Source organism: Neophocaena asiaeorientalis, unplaced genomic scaffold, assembly GCF_003031525.2.
Source record: "Neophocaena asiaeorientalis asiaeorientalis breed wild unplaced genomic scaffold, Neophocaena_asiaeorientalis_V1.1 scaffold197, whole genome shotgun sequence".
NCBI classification, from domain to species: domain Eukaryota; kingdom Metazoa; phylum Chordata; class Mammalia; order Artiodactyla; family Phocoenidae; genus Neophocaena; species Neophocaena asiaeorientalis.
The window spans coordinates 4,019,770-4,028,028 of NW_020174703.1; the positions used below are offsets into that span (position 1 = coordinate 4,019,770).

General features: G+C 40.4%; 1 pseudogene; it reads right to left on the reverse strand.

Moving 5' to 3' along the window:
* Positions 1-1,417: 1,417 nt before the first annotated feature.
* LOC112409252 (60S ribosomal protein L12 pseudogene) lies at positions 1,418-1,935 on the reverse strand (annotated as a pseudogene).
* Positions 1,936-8,259: the final 6,324 nt, after the last annotated feature.

Here is an 8,259-nt window from a genome sequence, read left to right on the forward strand (position 1 = left end):
ATATACAAGTCTTGTTTTTGTATCCATTCAACCACTCCGTGGCTCTTGGTTGAAGCATTTAGTCTGTTTATATTTAAGGTACTTATCACTGTGTATGTTCTTATTGCCATTTTGTTAATTGTTTGGGATTTGTTTTTGTATGTCTTTTTTTGCCATTCTTCTTTTGTTCTCTTCTCCTGTGATTTGATGACTACCTTTAGTGTTATGTTTGGATTCCTTTTTCTTTTTTTATGTGTATATCTATTATAAGTTTTTGGTTTGCAGTTACCCTGAGGTTTTTTTTTTTATAGCTGTCTATATACATAATTGTTTTAATTACTGATCCCTTCATTTAAAATGCATTTTTAAAACCCTGCATTTGTATTCTCCTCCCTTCATGATTACTGTTTTTGATATAATATTTAATATCTAATTGTTTCATGTATCCCTTAACTGCTTATTGTAAATATAGATGATTTTACTACTCTTGTCTTTTATCCTCCCTACGAGTTTTGTTTGTGGATGATTTCCTACCTTTACTGTGTGTTTGCCTTTACTGCTGAGTTTTTCACTTCATGATTTTGTTTCTAGCTGTGGCCTTTTCTTTTTTGCCTAGAGAAGATCCTTTAACATTTGTTGTAAAGCTGGTTTGGTGGTGCTGAACTCTTTTAATTTTTGCTTGTCTGTAAAGCTTCTGATTTCTCCATCAAAACTGAACAAAAGCCTTACTGGGTAAAGTATTCTTGGTTGTAGGTTTTTCCCTTTCATCACTTTAAATATATTGTGCCGTTCCCTTCTGGCCTGCAGAGTTTCTGCTGAAAAATTAGCTGATAGCCTCATGGGAGTGCCCTTGTATGTTGTCATGTATTTATTTTTTATTGTTTTCTTTCCCGTCTGCAATTGCATCAAGATTTTATGCCTCTTTATTCATGTTGGAATGTTATATTACACTTTTCTTCTGTTTTGGCCTGATATTTTTGTAGGGAGTGTTGTTAATCTGTAGGGAAGTTTTGTATCTATTTTCAGGTCTTTTTTTTTTGCCCTTGTTTCCCTAGAGCAGCTTCCTTTGGATGTTTTAGTTGCATAATACTTTGTCGATTATATTTAAATAAGTCAGATTTTTCTCAGTTTGAAGGAGGATCTTTTGAAGTACGGGAAGGGGTAGCTTTCCCAGTTTCTCAGTTCAAGAGCTCCCTCTTCTATGGCTACTATAAATTGCACTTCTGGTACTAAGTCTTACCTAAATTTCAGATCTTAACTTGGTTCACAAAGGCTTCCACCATCAGTTCCAAACTTCTATAGTATCTTTACCACCTCTGGTGAAGAAGCACTTTCACCAAGGAATCTTGTCCTAATTTCCACTTTCTGACTCCCCTCTTATTTATTTATTTATTGGTCATCAAATAACCCTTTATTTAATTATTTTCCTTTGTAGTTCTTAACTAGCTAGGCATTCCACTGCACCACTGTTGATGTCATCTCTGATGTCGTGAGGGTGGCAGCCATCAGCATTGCAACCCACGGGCTGGAAAATCCCCAGGATCTCTTTAATGGTTCCAGAGAGTTCTCTAGCTAAAGATCAGTGCCTCATCTGTTGCACAATGTTGACAATCTCATCAAAAGTGATGTTTGCACTGTGCTTAATGTTTTTCTGCTTCTTTCTGTCTCTTGGCAGTTCTTTGACGGCTTTGATGATCAGGACAGAGGCAGAAGGTACTACCTCAATCTGGGCCTGTGTGTTCTGAATGGTCAGTTTCACTGTAATTCTCAGACTCTTCCAATTACTAGTTGCCTGGTGATGTCATCACCAACCTCTTTTGGAGACAGACAGAGGGAGCCGATATTGCTGGCCAGGGCAAATGTGGCACCAAGTTTCCCATCAGTGCACCTCAGATATACAGCTTTTATCTCCTTGGGGTTGAACTTAGGTGGCAAGGTGGAGGTGGCTGGTGTCATATGAACCCATATTTGGGATGACCCAAGAAAGCTGCACCTTGGCTGCTTCAAGCTGAAAGCTCCCTTCTGTTTTAAAAGTGCTATTTTCCCAGACAGCATCTTCAATAAGTGGTGTTGGGAAAATTGGACAGGTACATGTAAAAGTATGAAATTAGAACACTCCCTAACACCATACACAAAAATAAACTCAAAATGGATTAAAGACCTAAATATAAGACCAGACACTATCAAACTCTTAGAGGAAAACATAGGCAGAACACTCTATGACATAAATCACAGCAAGATCCTTTTTGACCCACCTCCTAGAGAAATGGAAATAAAAACAAAAATAAACAAATGGGACCTAATGAAATTTCAAAGCTTTTGCACAGCAAAGGAAACCATAAACAAGACCAAAAGACAACCCTAAGAATGGGAGAAAACATTTGCAAACGAAGCAACTGACAAAGGATTAATCTCCAAGATTTACAAGCAGCTCATGCAGCTCAATAACAAAAAAACAAACAACCCAATCCAAAAATGGGCAGAAGACAGCAAAAAAAAAGTGCTATTTTCTCAAATCTGCCACCTCTGTGTGACTCCTCACCCAAACATATTCTAAGCCTTTTATCACCAACTCTCTCATTGCACCTTCCCACTTTGATCACAGTTCTCACTGGTGATCTGACCTCATCCTTTTGGGAGTGAATATTTACTGTTGATTTCTCACATCTGCCACTTCTAGGACCCTTCTGCACATCCTGTTCTCACAAACACCTGCAGCACTGTTGTGGCTTCCTGAACTAAAACTTATGACTTCAGATGCCCAAAACCTTTATTATCCGGGATACTTAAAGGAAGAGAGTAGAGGAGAAAAAATCCAGTAATAATAGATGTCATATGGAACACACTAAAATGTTTACTTCCTAAACGTGAGGAATACCCCTTGAGTGCAAAAATCATATCATTTGTCTGCTAAAGAGGGTTCAGGAATAGGGCTATGCTGACAGAAGGTCCTTCGGGAAACATTAGCTACATAAGTGCAAAAAGACTCACGAAGACAACCTGAAGTGGATGAAGGTTGGATTGGATTTTGTGACTACTGAAAAGAGAGATACTGGGCTTCCCTGGTGGTGCAGTGGTAAAGAATTCACCTGAATGCAGGGGACATGGGTTCGAGCCCTGGTCTGGGAAGATCCCGCATGCTGCGGAGCAACTAAGACCATGAGGCACAACTACTGAGCCCGTGTGCGACAACTACTGAAGCCCACGCGCCTAGATCCCGTGCTCCGCAAAAAGAGAAGCCACTGCAATGAGAAGCCCGAGCACCGCAATGAAGAGTAGCCCCCGCTCCCCGCAACTAGAGAAAGCCCGCGCGCAGTGGCAAAGACCCAATGCAACCAAAAATAAATAAAAATTAAAATAAATAAATTTATTTTTTAAAAAAAGAAAAGAGAGATACTGCTTTAGAAAAAAATATCAAAATCACTCAGCCTAGATTGCTATCCTGGTCCTTTCTCACCTACAGGAAATTCTTGCAAATGGATGATCCAGAAATCTCCAACTCAAACAACAACGATAAATACAAAAGAAGAAGGAGTTGAGTTATCAAGCAGGGTGGTTCCTCCTGGAGACTCTAAGGGAGAAACTCTTTCATGCCTCTCTCCTAACTTCTGGCGTTGCTGGCAATTCTTGGCATTCCTTGGCTTGTGGAAGCATCACTGCAATCTCTGCCCCCATCTTCACATTGCCTTCTCCCTGTGTTTCTCCCCTTCTGTCCTCTGTAAGGACATCTGCATTGGATTTAGGGCCCACTCTAACCCAGCATGATTTCATTTTGATCCTTATCCTAATTATATCTACAAAGACCCTTATTGCAAATAAGATCATATTTTGAGGTTCTGGGTAGACATGAATTTGGGAGGACACTATCCAACCCACCACAGCATCCATAAAGCCTCTTTGCAACTAAGACACTAGCACCCCTATTTATCACCTCTAAATTGATTTGTTCCTCTTTTATCAAATACTATGTGACAGGCACTGTTCTAAGCATTTCACAAATAATAACTCATTTAGGAAGATGGCGGAAGAGTAAGACGCGGAGATCACCTTCCTCCCCACAGATACATCAGAAATACATCTACACGTGGAACAACTCCTACAGAACACCCACTTAACCCTGGGAGAAGACCTCAGACCTCCCAAAAGTCAAGAAATTCCCCACGTTCCTTGGTAGGGCAAAAGAAAAAAGAATAAACAGAGACAAAAGAATACAGACGGGACCTGCACCAGTGGGAGGGAGCTGTGAAGGAGGAAAGGTTTCCACACACTAGAAGCCCCTTCGCAGGCGGAGACTGCGGGTGGTGGAGGAGAGCTCAGCCACAGGGTGCGGAGGGCAAAGCGGAGAGATTCCCGCTCAGAAGATCGGTGCCGACCAACACTCACCAGCCCGAGAGGCTTGTCTGCTCACCCGCCGGGGCGGGCGGGGCTGGGAGCTGAGGCTCGGGCTTTGGTCTGAGGGCAGGGAGAGGAGTGGCGGCGTAAACACAGCCTGAAGTGGGCAAGTGCACCACGGCTAGCCAGGAGGGACACCGGGGAAAAGTCTGGACCTGCCGAAGAGGCAAGAGACTTTTTCTTCCCTCTTTGTTTCATGGTGCGCACGGAGAGGGGATTAAGAGAGCTGCTTAAAGGAGCTCCAGAGACGGGCGCAAGCCGCGGCTAATAGCGTGGACCACAGAGACGGGCATGAGACACTAAGGCTGCTGCTGCTGCCACCAAGAAGCCTGTGTGCGAGCACAGGTCACTATCCACACCCCCCTTCCAGGGAGCCTGTGCAGCTCGCCACTGCCAGGGTCCCAGGATCCAGGGACAACTAACCCGGGAGAACGCATGGCGCGCCTCAGGCTGGTGCAATGTCCCGCCGCTGCAGCCGCACGCTCGCCCCGCACTCTGTGCCCCTCCCTCCCTCCGGCCTGAGTGAGCCAGAGCCCCCGAAGCAGCTGCTCCTTTAACCCCGTCCTGTCTGAGCGAAGAACAGACGCCCTCAGGCAACTTACAAGCAGAGGCGGTGGCCAAATCCAAAGCTGAACCTGGGAGCTGTACGAACAAAGAAGAGAAAGGGAAATTTCTCCCAGCAACCTCTGGAGCAGCGGATTAAATCTCCACAATCAACTTGATGTACCCTGCAACTGTGGAATACCTGAACAGATAATGAATCATCCCAAATTGAGGAGGTGGACTTTGAGAGCAAGATATATTATTTTTCCCCTTGTCCTCTTTTTGTGAGTGTGTATGTGTATGCTTCTGTGTGAGATTTTGTCTGTATAGCTTTGCTTTCACAATTTGTCCTAGGGTTCTGCCTGTCCGTTTTTCCTTCTTTTTTTTCTTTAACTTAAAAATTTTTTTTCTTAATATTTGTTTTTTATTTTAATAACTTTATTTTACTCTATCTTACTTTATTTTATTTTATCCTCTTTCTTTCTTTCTACATTTTCTCCCTTTTATTCTGAGCCATGTGGATGAAAGGCTCTTGGTGCTACAGGCAGGAGTCAGTGCTATGCCTCTGAGGTGGGAGAGCCAACTTCAGAACACTGGTCCACAAGAGACCTCCCAGCTCCACGTAATATCAATTGGCAAAAATCTCCCAGAGATCTCCATCTCAACACCAACACCCAGCTTCACTCAATGACCAGCAAGCTACAGTGCTGGACACTCTATGCCAAACAACCAGCAAGACAGGAACACAACCCCACCCATTAGCAGAGAGGCTGCCTAAAATCATAATAAGTCCACAGACACCCCAAAACACACCACCAGACGTGGACCTGCCCACCAGAAAGACAAGATTCAGCCTCATCCACCAGAACACAGGCACTAGTCCCCTCAACCAGGAAGCCTACACAACACACTGAACCAACCTTAGTCACCAGGGACAGAAACCAAAAACAACAGGAACTACAAACATGCAGCCTGCAAAAAGGAGATCCCAAACACAGTAAGATAAGCAAAATGAGAAGACAGAAAAAAGACAAAGTGAGAGAGTGGCATGGACATATATACACTACCAAACGTAAAATAGATAGCTAGTGGGAAGCGGCCGCATAGCACAGGGAGATCAGCGCGGTGCTTTGTGACCACCTAGAGGGGTGGGATAGGGAGGGTGGGAGGGAGGGAGATGCAAGAGGGAAGAGATATGGGAACATATGTATATGTATAACTGATTCACTTTGTTATAAAGCAGAAACTAAGACACCATTGTAAAGCAAGTATCCTCCAATAAAGATGTAAAAACAAACAAACCAAAAAAAAACAAAAAAAATTCAATAACTATTCAGACAACTTCTATTTATCCTTTTTTTTTGAAGTTTTGAATTGTATTTATTTTTTTATACTGCAGGTTTTTATTATGATCAATTGTATACACATCAGTGTATACATGTCAATCCCAATATCCTAATTCATCACACAACCACCCACACCTCCGCTTTCCCACCTTGGTGTCCATACATTTGTCCTCTACATCTGTGTCTCAATTTCTGCCCTGCAAACCAGTTCATCTGTACCATTTTTCTAGGTTCCACACACATGCGTTAATATACGATACTTGTTTTTCTCTTTCTGACTTACTTCACTCTTTATGACAGTCTCTAGATCCATCCACGTCTCAGCAAATGATCCAATTTCGTTTCTTTTTATGGCTGAGTAATATTCCATTGTATATATGTACCACAACTTCTTTATCCATTTGTCTGTCGATGGGCATTTAGGTTGCTTCCATGACCTGGCTATTGTAAATAGTGCTGCAATGAACATTGGGGTGCGTGTGTCTTTTTGAATTATGGTTTTCTCTGAGTATATGTCCAGTAGTGGGATTGCTGGATCATATGGTAATTCTATTTTTTGTTTTTTAAGGAACCACCATACTGTTCTCCATAGTGGCTGTATCAATTTACATTCCCACCAACAGTGCAAGAGGGTTCCCTTCCAGTATTATTATTGTTTAAGACATTTCATATTCATTTAGATTTACCCATGTATTTATCCTTTCTGTTGTTCATTATGTCTTCCTATTTCATTTTGCTTTCTATCTGGAACCATTTACCTTCTGACTAAAGAATTCCCATTAGTATTTCTTTAGTGTAAGTCTACTAGTGAATAATTTTTTCAGTTTTTTTCATGTGAAAACATCTTTATTTCACTTTCATTTTAGAAAGTTATTTTTCAGTGGGTGCAAAATTCTAGTACAGTTATTTTCTTCTAGCTCTGACATTAGTTGTCACTTTGATGTTTGTGGCCTACTTTCTTTTGTTGAGAATTCAAGCATCAGTTTTATTGCTGCTATTTTAAAAATCATACATCTTTTTCCTCTAGCTTGTATTAATATTTTCTCTTTGTCTTTGAAAAATGTTACTATGATACACCTATATGTATGCTTTCTCTGTATTTAATTTAAATGATGTTTATGGTTTCCTGAATTTGTGGCTTCATGTTTATTATGAACATCATTTTGATCTTCAAATTTTATCTCTGCTTCATCTGTCTCTTCTGAATTTGTTTTGGTTTGTTTTTGGTAGGATTTAAATTACATATATGTTAAATATTTTCACTATTTCCCATATATCTCTTATGCTTCCTCTTTTTTTTTTTTTTTTGTATTTTCCATTCTGTTTTTCTCTCTGTGCTTTGTACATAAGATTTTCTCCCAAGGTATGTTCCAATTTACTAATGCTCTCCTAAATTGCTTCTAATCTACTGCTCTTAACTTTTTAATTTTAGCTATTATATTTTTTCAGCTCTATAATTTCATTTGAAGAATTTTTATATTTTTGAGTTTTATGCTGAGATTTTCCATTTTGTGATCTTATTTCTGGAACATATTAATATGTTATTTTAAAGATCACATATAATAATTCCAATATTTGGATCTCCAGTAAGTATATTTCTATAATCTGTTTTTCTTTTATTTTTCAGTCATGTGGTTTTGCCTCCTAGTAATTTTTCATTAGCAGCTAGAAAATACATTTGATAAATTGTAGTGATATTTTAAGACTCTAGATAATATCTTCTAGAGAGCATTCATTTTTGTTTGGTAGTTAGATAAAAGGAAGATTAATTTTAATTAAATCAAGGATTAAGTTAATTTAATGTCTAGCCCTTATAGAGTTGTAAGTTAAAATTGGAATGGTTGCCTGAGCCTCTCCTTGGTTGGCCTGAAGTCCAATTTTTGACCACCAGCACTATAAGACTGCTAGAAATTTTGCTCAGCTTCTCAGCCTCCTGGCTTCTACTTACAAACAGACAAACATCTAAAAGGAGAACTTAGGGCCAAATTGGGCTCACTGC